General features: G+C 43.1%; 1 protein-coding gene across 3 annotated transcripts in view; it reads left to right on the top strand.

Annotated features, from left to right (window-relative positions):
* The first annotated feature begins 217 nt into the window (after nt 1-217).
* Nucleotides 218-15,711, top strand: part of LOC115146394 (probable E3 ubiquitin-protein ligase RNF144A-A) — a 73,676-nt gene continuing 58,182 nt past the window's right edge. The window contains exon 1 of one of the 3 annotated variants that reach the window (XM_029688438.2): nt 218-323. The gene's annotated coding sequence lies outside the window, so the exon portion shown is untranslated. Of the gene's footprint in view, nt 324-877; nt 952-15,711 lie in introns of those variants that run through there. The other 2 variants (XM_065004313.1, XM_065004315.1) reach the window with 2 other exon arrangements.

Genomic DNA, 15,711 nt, shown 5'->3' with positions numbered 1-15,711 from the left:
CTTAAAGCTTTGTCTGTAATGGCATTCATATGAAATGTAATTTAGCTTTTGTCCTTGCTGAACTTGCATAATATAAATAGTTATTTTCCGACCAGGCCATTGATAAGTGCACATTTGATAGGGAATGTTCACTCATAGTACCCCGTACAGTAGGAGGCAGTAATACACATTATGGGTGTAAACTCCCAAAAAGCCTTAAAGAAGAAGAATAAGAAGAAGGCGGCGCCATAACTCAACAAAAACGTTCGCTGACAAATGGCGTCTCTCCAGTGCGTCGCGCGGAGTAGCTGATTTTCCCCGTGTAGTTGCTAGGCATTTTCAAGGTAGGCACATCACCTTGGGATATTTACAATTTTATGCAGATGTAAGCTCGGTTTGTGTCTTGTGAATCACCGGTTTCGAGGCGGGTGAAAGGGGACGTTGCTTAGTTGCAAAGGAGTCCTCAGACATTATTTTCATGATTTCCTCATGCAGCTAACGTTACTGTAACGGTCATTCGATACTGCTTGTCAGCTGTGGTTTTAATTAGCCTGCTTTCGTTATCCACGTAGTCTTATTTATATTGAATTGAATATCCTCTTCGTTTATTTCCAGGTGATACATGGTCGAATGTTTTAGCCTCTTCATTTTGGACGGATACGTTTAGAAGTCAATACCAAAAACAATCTGTAACCACGGGTGTAATCGAGAGAAACGAGAGTTTCTAGTTGACAAATTCAGGTTGGTCCCTCCCCGTTTCGTTCAGTTTTGCTTCCCTTTAAGAAACGTTTTGCAACATAATTGGCGTAATGAATATACACCCATAACGATACTCTGTCTGTCACAATGCCTCTCGAGTAGCAGCAATCAGCCACCTACATTTTATCTAGTTGATAACCTTCTGAAGTTCTGCTTGCATCGCTCCTGGGGTTATTTTATAACGAAGAATACGGCGCTGTCACAAAACGCCAGGTAATTTGGTTTATTTCCAATATGTGCACCACCGAGTCGTTCACATGACAGTTCTGTCTGAGAACCTTAACACTAACTGCGTTTCCCATACAGTCGAGTCTACACTGTTAACGTTGTATCTTTTTTTAAGCTGAGAAGGACAATTAGAACGGATTTGCTTTGTGAAATACAGGCTGATATTGTCATCTGCCCTCCAGTCAGGGTGTGCAAGATGTCACAATTTCAGATGAACTAAACCTCACCCATTACATTGTACAGGTAGGCTGCTGTGACACTTTTTGGTGCAGGAAAATAGTGTTGCAGCCTACTGTAGGCTTTTTGTTACAATATTAGGCCTACTGAAAATTACATGAGGCATTATAGGAGGGTGCCAACATGATTGGCTGTAGTTCTGGAATTACCTGTTGTCAGTAGCAAGCTGTTTTGCATTTTGTCGTTTTCATCTAGTTGTCGTTTGTCATCTAGTTGATACTCCGAGTTCTCCAAATTGTTTTGCCAAGACTACATGTTCATCAACTCAGGTGTACAACAGTGTTGATTTAATGAACTTCTGCTATTTGTGTTGCTGACACTGCAACCACGTTATCATTATTCAAGAACAGTGGCTCTTCAGCAACCATGGGACTGATGCAGTGCTGATGTCAGATAGGCTGCTAGTGTTCATGTTGGATATATGATGCACAGCAAGGTGACACCCTAAAACATTGAGGTGATTATTCCCCTAGGCTACTGTTCTAGTGAGTCATCAACCAGAATAAGGGAAATGTAAGCGCTGTGTAGTGATACTATACATATGAATATCAATGATTCCAGGTAATGTGAATCCATGACATTCATCAAGGAAAATATATTGCAACAAAACAAAAGATGACACCATATAATACATGAGTACATCTCAATATTAATTTCAACCTGTTTGGACTGGTTGACTGCTCTCTCTCTGAGCTCTTAAATGTCATATGGTACCTTGCCATGGCATTTCCATTTGAAGCAGCCTCCCCCCCAGGTAAAGTTTAGGCCTAGACATGAACAAAGAGCATGTCTGCACAGTCACCGTCAAAGCTGAGGACCCATGTAGTGATGCATACATACCCAGTCTCTGTCGCGTCACCACTTACTCATCTTGCCCATACTGTACAATTTGATTCTGTTTCGCTGAACTACATGTGAGCTGTAATAGCGTGCTGGGAAGATCTCACACTTGAAAGGTGAATAGAGCCTGGCAGGCAGTCAGACAGGCAGTCAGACAGGCATGCAGTAGGGATGGAGTTTCAAGGGATGAGGCAGGCATTATTCCCATTAGGGAACAAAACAAAACATATCCTACTCTAGCTATACATGGCCAAAAGATTGTTCTGTGAAAATTGGTTGTGTTGAAATTAATTCACAGAGTGACAAGCCACACTCAGGGGAAATGGACCTGGATTTGCATGAGGGGAAGAATATTTTTCAATTCATGTGATATGCTGGTAATGAAGCAGGCTGAGAACACAGTGTACCTGCCAGCCTCTTGGGAACACAATCAACATTACACTCCACAATCCCTCAGAACTGTGAGTCCTGCTCAAACATCCACCTGTACCATCAGAAAGCCCCAGTGAATAATACTGACTAACTTGAGTATTTCTTTTAATTTAAACAGGCATTGAATGTACCTGGGTGTAGGAGTGTGTATTGTGGTGGTGTCAAACACCACCATCCCCCTTTTCAGTAATAAATACTTTGGCATTTCACAATGTGCCTCTAAGCATTTTATGTTTTTTTGGGGCGTGGCTTGGCATGTAACATGAACGGCTGTGGTTTTTAATACTGCTATTGAATGAAAAGTTGCTTGGATTTGAGAAAGGAACCTCTTAATTAGTGGTCGACCGATTTTAATCGAAATGGCCAATTTAATTAGGGCCGATTTCAAGTTTTCATAACAATTGGAAATCTGTATTTTTGGGCTCTGATTTAGCCGATTTTAATTAAAAAATTTAACTAGGCAAGTCAGTTAAGAACACATTCTTATTTTCAATGACGGCCTAGGAACAGTGGGTTAACTGCCTTGTTCAGGGGCATAACGACAGTTTCACCTTGTCAGCTCGGGGGATACAATCTTGCAACCTTACAGTTAACTCGTCCAACGCTCTAACCACCTGCCTCTCATTGCACTCCACGAGGAGCCTGCCTGTTACGCGAATGCATTAGAAGCCAAGGTAAGTTACTAGCTAGTACTAAAATGATCTTATAAAAATCAATCACTAGTTATAACTACACATGGTTGATGATATTACTTGTTTATCTAGCGTGTCCTGCGTTGCATATAATCGATGCAACGCTGGGGGATGACTTAACAAAAGCGCATTTGTGAAAAAAGCACAATCGTTGGACGACTGTACCTAACCATAAACACCAATGCCTTTCTCAAAATCAATACATAGAAGTATATATTTTTAAACCTGCATATTTAGCTAAAAGAAATCCAGGTTAGCAGGCAATATTAACCAGGTGAAATTGTCACTTCTCTTACGTTCATTGCACGCAGAGTCAGGGTATATGCAACAGTTTAGGCCGCCTCGCTCATTGTGAACTTATTTGCCAGAATTGTACGTAATTATGACAACATTGAAGGTTGTGCAATGTAACAAGAATATTTAGACTTAAGGATGCCACCCGTTAGATAAAATACAGAACGGTTCTGTATTTCACTGAAATAATGAAAGTTTAGTTTTTTCGAAGTGATCGTTTCCAGATTCAACCATATTAATGGCCAAAGGCTAATATTTATGTGTGTTATGTTATAATTAAGTCTATAATTTGATAGAGCATTCTGACTGAGCGATGGTAGGCAGCAGCAGAATCGTATGCATTTATTTAAACAGCACTTTCGTGCGTTTTGCCAGCAGCTCTTCGCAAGCACAGCGCTGTTTATGACTTCAAGCCTAATGACTATCAGCCTAATGACTGGTGTAACCGATGTGAAATAGCTAGCTAGCTAGTTAGCGGGGTGCGCACTAATAGCGTTTCAAACATCACTCGCTCTGAGACTTGGAGTAGTTATTCCCCTTGCTTTGCAAGGGCCGCGGCTTTTATGGAGCGATGGGTAACGCTGCTTCGAGTGTGGCTGTTGTCGATGTGTTCCTGGTTCGAGCCCAGGTAGGGGCGAGGAGAGGGACGGAAGCTATACTGTTACACTGGCAATACTATAGTGCCTATAAGAACATCCAATAGTCAGAGGTATATGAAATACAAATGGTATAGAGAGAAATAGTCCTATAAATACTATATTAACTACAACTTAAAACCTCTTACCTTGGAATATTGAAGTCTCATTTGAAAAGAAACCACCAACTTTCATATGTTCTCATGTTCTGAGCAAGGAACTCAAACGTTAGCTTTTTTTTTTACATGGCACATATTGCACTTTTACTTCTCCAACACTTTTGTTTTGCATTATTTCAACCAAATTGAACATGTTTCATTATTTATTTGAGGTTAAATTGATTTTATTGTTGTATTATATTAAGTTAAAATACGTGTTCATTCAGTGTTGTGGCAATTGTCATTATTACAAATAAATAAACATACATTTAAAAAATCTGCCGATTTTTAAATCGGTTTCGGCTTTTTTGATCCTCCAATAATCGGTCTCAGCGTTGAAAAATCATAATTGGTCGACCTCTACTCCTAATGGTATTTTATTGAATGAAGGGATTCTTGGCTGCTGTACATTTAGGCTACTCAATCATAATGTATTGATCATTGTCACTAAATAAACATTAGGGCCAACTTTGCCATCTCCTCTGGTAGGCTAGTTCTATAAAGATATGCCATGTTGATGTTATACATGACTGGGCAATTCCAGCATGTTGAAATTGTTGGTAAGCTTATGCCATGCACTGCCCTACCCTAAGTCGTTTTTAAGGTTGCCACATTCGATCACAATGTAATCGCACAAGTATGGAGGTGGGAGTAACTTAAAAATACTGCTCACGCCTTGACACCGTTAATCCTGGCTCACTTTGGCAGTTTGAAGTGACTGAAATATATATCTATTTTTATCTGACTCGAATATGTTATTTTTCCTACAGTCTAAACAGCCAAAAAGCACAGAATCAGATATTTCAAGCAACATTTCACATTCGCAGATGGTTTGAAATCTGACACAAATGAGATTCCTGGCCATGTGACTTGTCTGAATGGTCAAATCTGATTTATTTGCCCTCAAGTAGTTTTAGACTGTTATTTGCCATATCCTGTTTCTTGTTACTCTGACAGTTTTGACAAGTACATGTGTAGCTAACTAGCTTTTTATTTTATTTATTTTTTTTTTTTTTACAAATGAGTGAATGTGACAGCTAGCTAGATTGTTGTGGCTTGCCAAAAGGGAATTGTGATTTTGAACATTCAAAGCAATTGGTAAACGTCCATGGCAGGCATTGTTGTCTCCTTAGCTTGGTACATAACTTCTGAATGATAGGAAGCATGAGCACCACCACCAATGAACCTACACCACTGTACACACACCTACCGTTACTATGACAACTAGCGTAGCCAGATCAGCAAAATGACTGCTGTCTGAATGACTTGGTCACTTCTAACTTGCTGTTTGGACAGTCAGTATTCCAAAACTGATTTGACCATTAAGGCCTGCAGTGTGAACAAGGCTTTAGAATGTGATGAATCTGTCTAGCGCCATTGAACTTGTTAAACATGACAAGTTACTCATGTAAGTAGCTCAGGCTGCTTGTGACTGCATGACCATGCCAGAAATGTAACACCCATTCAGTTTAAACAGAAGCACTTGCCCCGTTAATGAATGCCTACTCTTTACCTTTTAAATCCAATTAGGCTAGCTTCTCAGGGATGTGTGTGTCACTCTCAAAGGCTGTGTTTTGCTGCATTGGAAATGTGGAGAAAATCTATTGTCACTCCTGGCAAGATGTTATAATATTTTGCCGTTATATGACTCTGTGGTGGGGTTAAAATTGTTCGTTCAAGTTGTATGAGGTTAGGTTACCTAATCGTTTTCAGTGTCATTCGCATTCAGCAGACTGCCGGGTCCAAGTGGTGGGGATCGTGGCGCGAGTCGGGAAACAAATGATTGAGTGTTTGAATGGTTCCTGAAATGTGTATTGCTCAGAGGGACGCTTTGCCTAATGGCCAGCATCCAGCCCAACAATCATAACAGTATTTCGAGGCATCCCTAATGGTATTGTACTGTAATTACTTTTTTCGACAGAGCTCGCTCCTCGCTCACAGAGCTCACTCGCATCTCTAGGTTTGTGTTTTAAATAGAGAACATAGTGTGCAGTGCCATGAACACCCTCCAGGCCTAACTCTATAGCACATCGATAGTATGTTTAATCCCTGATCAAATTGTGCTCTGCAAAGGTTAAACATTAATCTCTGTCAATAAGCCTCGGGCTGGCCTGACAAACATTGCAGCAGTATAGTGTAAAGTAATAGTACCTCTTAAAATGGATACACGCTTTACACGTATGATTAGTAGAACTATAAACCCAGACCTTTAGAACATGATAGCCATATAGGCTTTGATTCTTGTGATTTGAGGCAAAAGGTCATAGGCCTGCAGCTCTGTAGGCTGGGTAATGATAAAGACCCATTAAGGGGTTCAGCGATCCTGTAGTGAGCAGCATACTGTACACTTATGTAATTTCACTGAAGAAAAGGGTGAAAATGCTTTAAGTGCATGCATTAGTCATTAACTGGTCTTAAAGCCCATACTCGCTTCCTATTAAGCCAGTCCCCATGGTGTTTTCTCTCCTTTTTGACATGCTAAGTTGCATACCTTACTCGTTTGAGTGTTCCTTACCGTAAGTGGGTTCTTTACCGTAAGTGGGTTCTATCTAGTCTAGGGTCTCACTTTTCAGTGCATCAAACAAAACAGGATGTGAGTGTTTTCCTAGGTACACTACATGACCAAACGTTTGACGAGCAGGTGTCCACATACATCTCATTCCAAAATCATAGGCATTAACATGGAGTTGGTCCCCCCCCCTTTGGACTGTTTTTTTCCAAGATGACGTAGCAGTTCTGACGTCTTGCCGTGTCCCGTGTATAGATATTTTTTCTTCGTGTATATATTTAGTATATTTATAGATTTTTTTTTTGCCTCAACTTCAACATACTCTCCTGCAACCTGCCTCACCCAATGTGGTATGGATCTGCTCATTTCTATACTTTAGAACCGGAACCCTCAACAGAAGCTAGCCAGCTAGTTGTCAGTTAGTCACTGCTAGCGGTCATCAGCTAACCTTAGCCTGTCAACTGCCAGTCTTCCCAGCGCGATTCAACCCAGAGCATATCCGACTGCTTTTTCTCTACCAAATCTCCACATCTCGGGATTCCTACCGCAAGCTCTGAACCTTTTCACCTGGGTCATCGCAGCTAGCTAGCTACTATCCGAGTGGCTACTACTGACTAACGTCTCTGTCCCGACGCAAACACCAGTTAGCCTGGAACTAGCCTCGTGCTAGGCCCATCTCCTGGCTAGCTGATAGGTCCATCAGCCAATTTCTTGGGCTACAATACCTATTTTGCAAATTGGCCTGGACCCCTTTTAATGCCGACACGGAGCCCTGCCGATCCATCACGACTGGTCTGCCGACATAACCGTCCGAGGGGGCTACAACAGACTCTTCCGTCGTGACGTCCCCCTAAGGCCCTTCTGCTAGCCCCGGCCCGATAGCTGTCTGAATCGCCGTGTCTCCAGCTCGCCTAGTTACTCACTGGTCCCTATGATCACTCGGCTATGCATGCGTCTCCCTGATGTCAATATGCCTTGTCCATTGCAGTTTTGGTTAGTGATTGTCTTATTTCACTGTAGAGCTTTTGTTCCACCTCCCACACATGCGGTGACCTCACCTGGTTTAAATGTTGTCTCTAGAGACACAACCTCTCATTGTCACTCAATGCCTAGGTTTACCTCCACTGTATTCCCATCCTACCATACCCTTGTCTGTACAGTATGCCTTGAATCTATTCTTCTGCACCCAGAAACGTGCTCCTTTTACTCTCTGTTCCGAACGCACTACACGACCAGTTCTTAAAGCCTTTAGCTGTACCCTTATCCTACTCCTCTTCTGTTCTTCTGGTGATGTAGAGGTTAATCCAGGCCCTGCAGCGCCTAGCTCCTCACATTCCCCAGGCGCTCATTTGTTGACTTCTGTAAATCAAAGTTTGTCACGTGCGCCAAATACAACAGGTGTAGACCTTACAGTGAAACGCTTACTTACAGGCTCTAACCATTAGTGCAAAAAAGGTATTAGGTGAACAATAGGGAAGTAAAGAAAAAAAACTGTAAAAGGACAGGCTATATACAGTAGCGAGGCTACATACAGACACCGGTTAGTCAGGCTGATTGAAGTAGTACGTACATGTAGATATGGTTAAAGTGACTGTGCATATATGATGAACAGAGAGGAGCAGTAGCATAAGAGGGGTTGGTGGGTGGCGGGACACAATGCAGATAGGCCGGTTAGCCAATGTGCGGGAGCACTGGTTGGTCGGCCCAATTGAGGTAGTATGTACATTAATGTATAGTTAAAATGACTATGCATATGATAAACGGAGAGTAGCATCAGCGTTAAAGAGGGGTTGGGTTGGGGGGGCACACAATGCAAATAGTCTGGGTAGCCATTTGATTACCTGTTGTGGAGTCTTATGGCATGGGGGTAAAAACTGTTGAAGCCTTTTTGTCCTAGACTTGGCACTCCGGTAGTAGAGAGAACAGTCTGACTGGGGTGGCCTTCCTCTGACACCGCCTGGTGTCGAGGTCCTGGATGGCAGGCAGCTTAGACCCAGTGATGTACTGGGCCATACACACTACCCTCTGTAGTACCTTGCTGTCAGAGGCTGAGCAATTGCCGTACCAGGCAGTGATGCAACCAGTCGGGATGCTCTCGATGTTGCAGCTGTAATACATTTTGAGGATCTCAGGACGCATGCCAAGTCTTTTTAGTTTACTGAGGAGGAATAGGCTTTGTCGTGCCCTCTTCACGACTGTCTTGGTGTGTTTGGACCATGATAGTTTGATGTGGACATCAAGGAACTTGAAGCTCTCAACCTGCTCCACTATAGCCCCGTCAATGAGAATGGGTGGCGTGCTCTGTCCTCCTTTTCCTGTAGTCTACAATCATCTCCTTAGTCTTGGTTACGTTGAGGGATAGGTTGTTATTCTGGCACCACACGGCCAGGTCTCTGACCTCTTCCCTATAGGCTGTCTCGTTGTTTTCGGTGATCATGCCTTTCACTGTTGTGTCATCTGCAAACTTAATGATGGTGTTGGAGTCGTGCCTGGCCATGCAGTCGTGGGTGAACAGGGAGTACAGGAGGGGACTGAGCATGCACCCCTGGGGAACTCCAGTGTTGAGGATCAGCGTGGCAGATGTGTTGCTACCTACCCACACCACCTGGGGCTGTCTGTCAGGGTGTCCAGGGTCCAGTTGCAGATGGAGGTGTTTAGTCCCAGGATCCTTAGCTTGGTGATGAGCTTTGAGGGTACTATGGTGTTGAACGCTGAGCTGTCGTCAATGAATAGCATTCTCACATAAGTGTTCCTTTTGTCCAAGTGGGAAATGGCAGTGTGGAGTGCAATAGAGATGGCATCATCTGTGGATCTGTTTGGGCGGTATGAAAATTGGAGTGTGTTTAGGGTTTCTGGAATAATGGTGTTGACCTGAGCCATTACCAACCTTTCAAAGCACATCATGGCTACGGACGTGAGTGCTACGCATCTGTAGTCATTTAGGCAGGTTGCCTTTGTGTTCTTGGGCACAGGGACTATGGTGGTCTGCTTGAAACATGTTGGTAATACAGTTTCAATCAGGGACATGTAACCTTAAAAGCCTTGGTTTCATGCATGTTAACATTAGAATCCTCCTCCCTAAGTTTGTTTTATTCACTGCTTTAGCACACTCTGCCAACCTGGATGTCCTAGCCTTGTCTGAATCCTGGTTTAGGAAGGCCACCAAAAATCCTGCAATTTCCATCCCTAACTAACATTTTCCAACAAGATAGAACTGCCAAAGGCCGGTGGAGTTAGCCTGCAGAGTTATGTCATACTATCTAGGTCTGTGCCCAAACAATTCAAGCTTCTACTTCTAAGAATCCACCTTTCCAGAAAGAAGTCTTTCACTGTTGCCGCTTGTTATAGACCACCTTCCGCCCCCAGCTGTGCCTTGACACCATATGTGAATTGATTGCCCCCCATCTATCTTCAGAGCTCACACTGTTAGGTGACATAACTGGGACATGCTTAACACCCCGGCCATCCTACAATCTAAGGTAGATCCCCTCATTCTCACACAAATTATCAATGAACCTACCAGGTACAACCCCAAATCTGTAAACATATGGGCACCCTCATAGATGTCATCCTGACCAACCTAACCTCTAAATACACCTCTGCTGTTTGATCTCAGCGATCACTGCCTCATTGCCAGCGTCCGTAATGGGTCTGCAGTCAGACCCACCTCATCACTGTCACACGCTCCCTAAAACACTTCAGTGAGCAGGCCTTTCTAATCGACATGGTCCGGGTATCCTGGAAGGATATTGACCTCATTCCGTCAGTAGAGGATGCCTGGTTGCTCTTTAAAAGTGCTTTCCTAGTCTTAAATAAGCATGCCCCATTCAATAAATGTAGAACCAGGAACAAATATAGCCCTTGGTTCACTCCAGACCTGACTGCCCTTGACCAGCACAAAAACATCCTTTGGTGTACTGCATTAGCATCGACTAGCCCCCACGGTATGTAACTTTTCAGGGAATTTAGGAACCAATATACACAGGCAGTTAGGAAAGCAAAGGCTAGCTTTTTCAAGCAGAAATTTGCATCCTGTAGCACAAACTCCCATTTCTCCTTCACACAAATCCAGATAGCTAATGTTGTGAAAGTTGCATAATCCGGACCCTGACAAATCAGCTGGGCTAGACAATCTGGACCCTCTAATTCTAAAATCATCCACCTCAATTGTTGCAACCCCTATTACTAGCCTGTTCAACCTCTTTGGTATCGTGTGAGATCCCCAAAGATTGGAAAGCTGCCGCGGTCATCGCCCTCCTGAAAGGGGGAGACACTCTAGACTAGAGGTCGACCGATTAATCGGAATGGGCGATTTAATTAGGGCCGATTTCAGGTTTTCATAACAATCGGAAATCGGAATTTTTGGGCGCCCATTTTCTGATTAAAAAAAAATATATATATTTATATATTTTTTTATATACCTTTTATTTAACTTGGCAAGTCAGTTAAGAACACATTCTTATTTTCAATGACCTAGGAACGGTGGGTTAACTGCCTCGTTCAGGGGCAGAACGACAGATTTTCACCTTGTCAGCTCGGGGGATCCAAACTTGCAGCCTTACAGTTAACTTGTCCAACGCAATAACGACCGGCCTCTCTCTCTCGTTGCACTCCACAAGGAGACTGCCTGTTAGGCGAATGTTGTAAGCCAAGGTAAGTTGCTAGCTAACATTAAACTTATCTGAAAAAACATTCAATCATAATCACTAGTTAACTACACATGGTTGATGATATTACTAGATATTATCTAGCGCGTCTTGCGTTGCATATAATCTGACTGAGCATACAAGTAAACATTCATTCAAACAGGACTTTCGCGCGTTTTGCCAGCAGCTCTTTGTTGTGCGTCAAGCATTGCGCTGTTTATGACTTCAAGCCTATCAACTCCCGGGATGAGGCTGGTGTAACCAAAGTGAAATGGCTAGCTAGTTAGCGCACACTAATAGCGTTTCAAACGTCACTCGCTCTGAGCCTTCTAGTAGTTGTTCCCCTTGCTCTGCATGGGTAACGCTGCTTCGAGGGTGGCTGTTGTCGTGTTGCTTGTTCGAGCCCAGGGAGGAGCGAGGAGAGGGACGGAAGCTATACTGTTGTTACACTGGCAATACTAAAGTGCCTATAAGAACATCCAATAGTCAACGGTTAATGAAATACAAATGGTATAGAGGGAAATAGTTCTATAATTCCTATAATAACTACAACCTAACACTTCTTACCTGGGAATATTGAAGACTCATGTTGAAAGGAACCACCAGCTTTCATATGTTCTCATGTTCTGAGCAAGGAACTGAAACGTTAGCTTTCTTACATAGCACATATTGCACTTTTGCTTCTCCAACACTTTGTTTTTGCATTATTTAAACCAAATTGAAGATGTTTCATTATTTACTTGAGGCTAAATTTATTTTATTGTTGTATTATATTAAGTTAAAATAAGTGTTCATTCAGTATTGTTGTAATTGTCATTATTACAAATAAATAAATATCGGCCATATTCATCGGTATCTGCTTTTTTGGTCCTCCAATAATCGGTTGAAAAATGATAATCGGTCAACCTCTACTCTAGACCTATATCTATCCTACCCTGCCTTTCTAAAGTCTTCGAAAGCCAAGTTAACAAACCGATCACCGACCATTTCGAATCCCACCGTACCTTCTCCGCTATGCAATCTGTTTTCCGAGCTGGTCATGGGTGCACCTCGGCCACACTCAAGGTCCTAAATGATATCATAAGCGCCATCGATAAAATACAATACTGTATTCATTGACCTGGCCAAGGCTTTCGACTCGGTCAATCACCACATTCTTATCGGCAGACTCGACAGCCTTGGTTTCTCAAATGACTGCCTCGCATGGTTCACCAACTACGTCTCTGATAGAGTTCAGCGTGTCAAATCAGAGGGCCTGTTTTCCGGACCTCTGGCAGTCTCCATGGGGGTGCCACAGGGTTCAATTCTCGGGTCGACTCTTTTCTCTGTATACAGCAATGATGTCACTCTTGCTGCTGGTGATTCTCTGATCCACCTCTATGCATACGAGACCATTGTGTATACTTCTGGCCCTTTGGATACTGTGTTAACTAACCTTCAGACACGCTTCAATGCCATACAACTTCTTCTGTGGCCTCCAACTGCTCTTAAATGCAAGTAAAACTAAATACATGCACTTCAACTGATCGCAGCCTGCACCTGTCCGCCCATCCAGCATCGCTTCTCTGGACGGTTCTGACTTAGAATATGTGGACAACTACAAACACCCAGGTGTCTGGTTAGACCCTAAACTCTCCAATCTCCAATCCAAAATGAAATCTAGAATTAGCTTCCTATTTTGCAACAAAGCATCTTTCACTGCCAAACACCCTTGTAAAACTGACTATCCTACCGATCCTTCAGTTCGGCGATGTAATTTACAAAATAGCCTCCAACACTACTCAACACATTTGATGCAGTCTATCATAGTGCCATCTGTTTTGTCACCAAAGCCCCATATACTACCCACCACTCCGACCTGTATGCTCTCGTTGTCTGGCCCTCACTTCATATTCGTCGCCAAACCCACTGGCTCCAGGTCATCTACAAGTCTTTGCTAGGTAAAGCCCCACCGTATCTCAGCTCACTGGTCACCGTAGCGGCACCCACCCGTAGCACGCGCTCCAGCAGGTATGTTTCACTGGTCACCCCAAAAGCCAATTCCTCCTTTGGCCGCCTTTCCTTCCAATTCTCTGCTGCCAATGACTGGAATGAATTGCAAAAATCACTAAAGCTGGAGACTCATACCTCCCTCACTTAAAGCATCAGCTGTGAAAGCAGCTCACAGATCACTGCACCTGTACATAGCCCATCTGTAAATAGCTCATCTGTAAATAGCCCATCCAACTACCTCATCCCCATATTGGTATTTATTTTATTGCTCCTTTGCACCCCAATATCCCTATTTGCCCATTCATCTTCTGCACATCTATCACTCCAGTGTTTAATTGCTAAATTGTAATTACTTCTCCACTACGGCCTATTTATTGCCTTTCCTCCCTAATCTTATTTGCACACACTGTATATAGATTTTTATATTGTGTTATTGACTGTATGTTTGTTTGTTCCACGTAACTCTGTTTTTCTCATTGCTTTGCTTTATCTTGTCCAGGTCACAGTTGTAAATGAGAACTTGTTCTCAACTGGCCTACCTGGTTAAATAAAGGTGAAATAAAAAATAAATATAACTGCCTCCACTCTTCTGGGAAGGCTTTCCACTAGATGTTGGAATATTGCTGGGGGATGTGCCCCCATTCAGTCACAAGCATTAGTGAGGTCGGGCACTGATGTTGGGCGATTAGGATTGGCTTGCAGTTGGGACTCTTTGCAGGCCATTCAAGTTTTACCGCACCGATCTGGACAACTTATTTCTGTATGGACCTTGGTTTGTGCACAGGGGTGATGGAACAGGAAAGCGTTGCCACAAAGTTGGAAGCACAGAATCATCTACAATGTTAGTGTATGTTGTAGCAATTTAGATTTCTCTTCAGTGGAACCAAGGGGCCTAGCCCGAACCATGGAAAAACAGCCCCAGACCATTATTCCTCATCCACCGAACTTTACAGTTAGCAGTAGGCATTGGGGCAGGTAGTGTTCTCCTGAAGTCTGCAAAACCCAGATTCATCCGTTGGACTGCCAGATGGTGAAGCTTGATTCATCACTTCAAAGAATGCATTTCCACTGCTCCAAATAAAATGTTCTTTGTCACATACCAAATGCAACCGAATGCAATCGAATAAAACGTTACAGTGAAATGCTTACTTACATGTCCTTAACTAACAATGCCGTTTTAACCTCTACAGCAGGTATTCCCAATCTGGGGTACGCGCCATGCCGGCGGGGGTGCGCCAAAAAAAATGTGATTCACATAAGAAATACACTGCTCAAAAAACAAAAAAATAAAGGGAACACTTAAACAACACAATGTAACTCCAAGTCAATCACGCTTCTGTGAAATCAAACTGTCCACTTAGGAAGCAACACTGATTGACAATAAATTTCACATGCTGTTGTGCAAATGGAATAGACAACAGGTGGAAATTATTGGCAATTAGCAAGACACTCCCAATAAAGGAGTGGTTCTGCAGGTGGTGACCTCAGACCACTTCTCAGTTCCTATGCTTCCTGGCTGTTTTGGTCACTTTTGAATGCTGGCGGTGCTTTCACTCTAGTGGTAGCATGAGACTGAGTCTACAACCCACACAAGTTCCTCAGCCAGTGCAGCTCATCCAGGATGGCCCATCAATGCGTGCTGTGGCAAGAAGGTTTGCTGTGTCTGTCGCTGTAGTGTCCAGAGCATGGAGGCGCTACCAGGAGACAGGCCAGTACATCAGGAGACGTGGAGGAGGTCGTAGGAGGGCAACAACCCAGCAGCAGGACCGCTACCTCCGCCTTTGTGCAAGGAGGAGCAGGAGGAGCACTGCCAGAGCCCTGCAAAATGACCTCCAGCAGGCCACAAATGTGCATACAGGCACGTGGAGGCCACACACACTACTGAGCCTCATTATGACTTGTTTTAAGGACATTACATCAAAGTTGGATCAGCCTGTAGTGTGGTTTTCCACTTTAATTTTCAGTGTGACTCCAAATCCAGACCTCCATGGGTTGATAAATTTGATTTCCATTGATCATTTTTGTGTGATTTTGTTAGCACAGTCAACTATGTAAAGAAAAAACTATTTAAAACTATTTAATTCATTCAGATCTAGGATGTGTTATTTTAGTGTTCCCTTTATTTCTTTGAGCAGTATGTATGTATGTATGTATGTATGTATGTATGTATGTATGTATGTATGTATGTATAAAAATCTTCACATTCACACAGTCCATTTAGTAAGGCCCGCGTCCATAGAGCCGCGTACCGGCTCTTCTGGTAGTACTGCTACTACCTGCAGTACTGCACCTGTCGATTACACAAGTTGC

The sequence above is a fragment of the Oncorhynchus nerka genome, linkage group LG18, assembly GCF_034236695.1.
Source record: "Oncorhynchus nerka isolate Pitt River linkage group LG18, Oner_Uvic_2.0, whole genome shotgun sequence".
Classification (NCBI taxonomy): domain Eukaryota; kingdom Metazoa; phylum Chordata; class Actinopteri; order Salmoniformes; family Salmonidae; genus Oncorhynchus; species Oncorhynchus nerka.
This window is presented reverse-complemented; position numbering and strand designations above follow the sequence as displayed.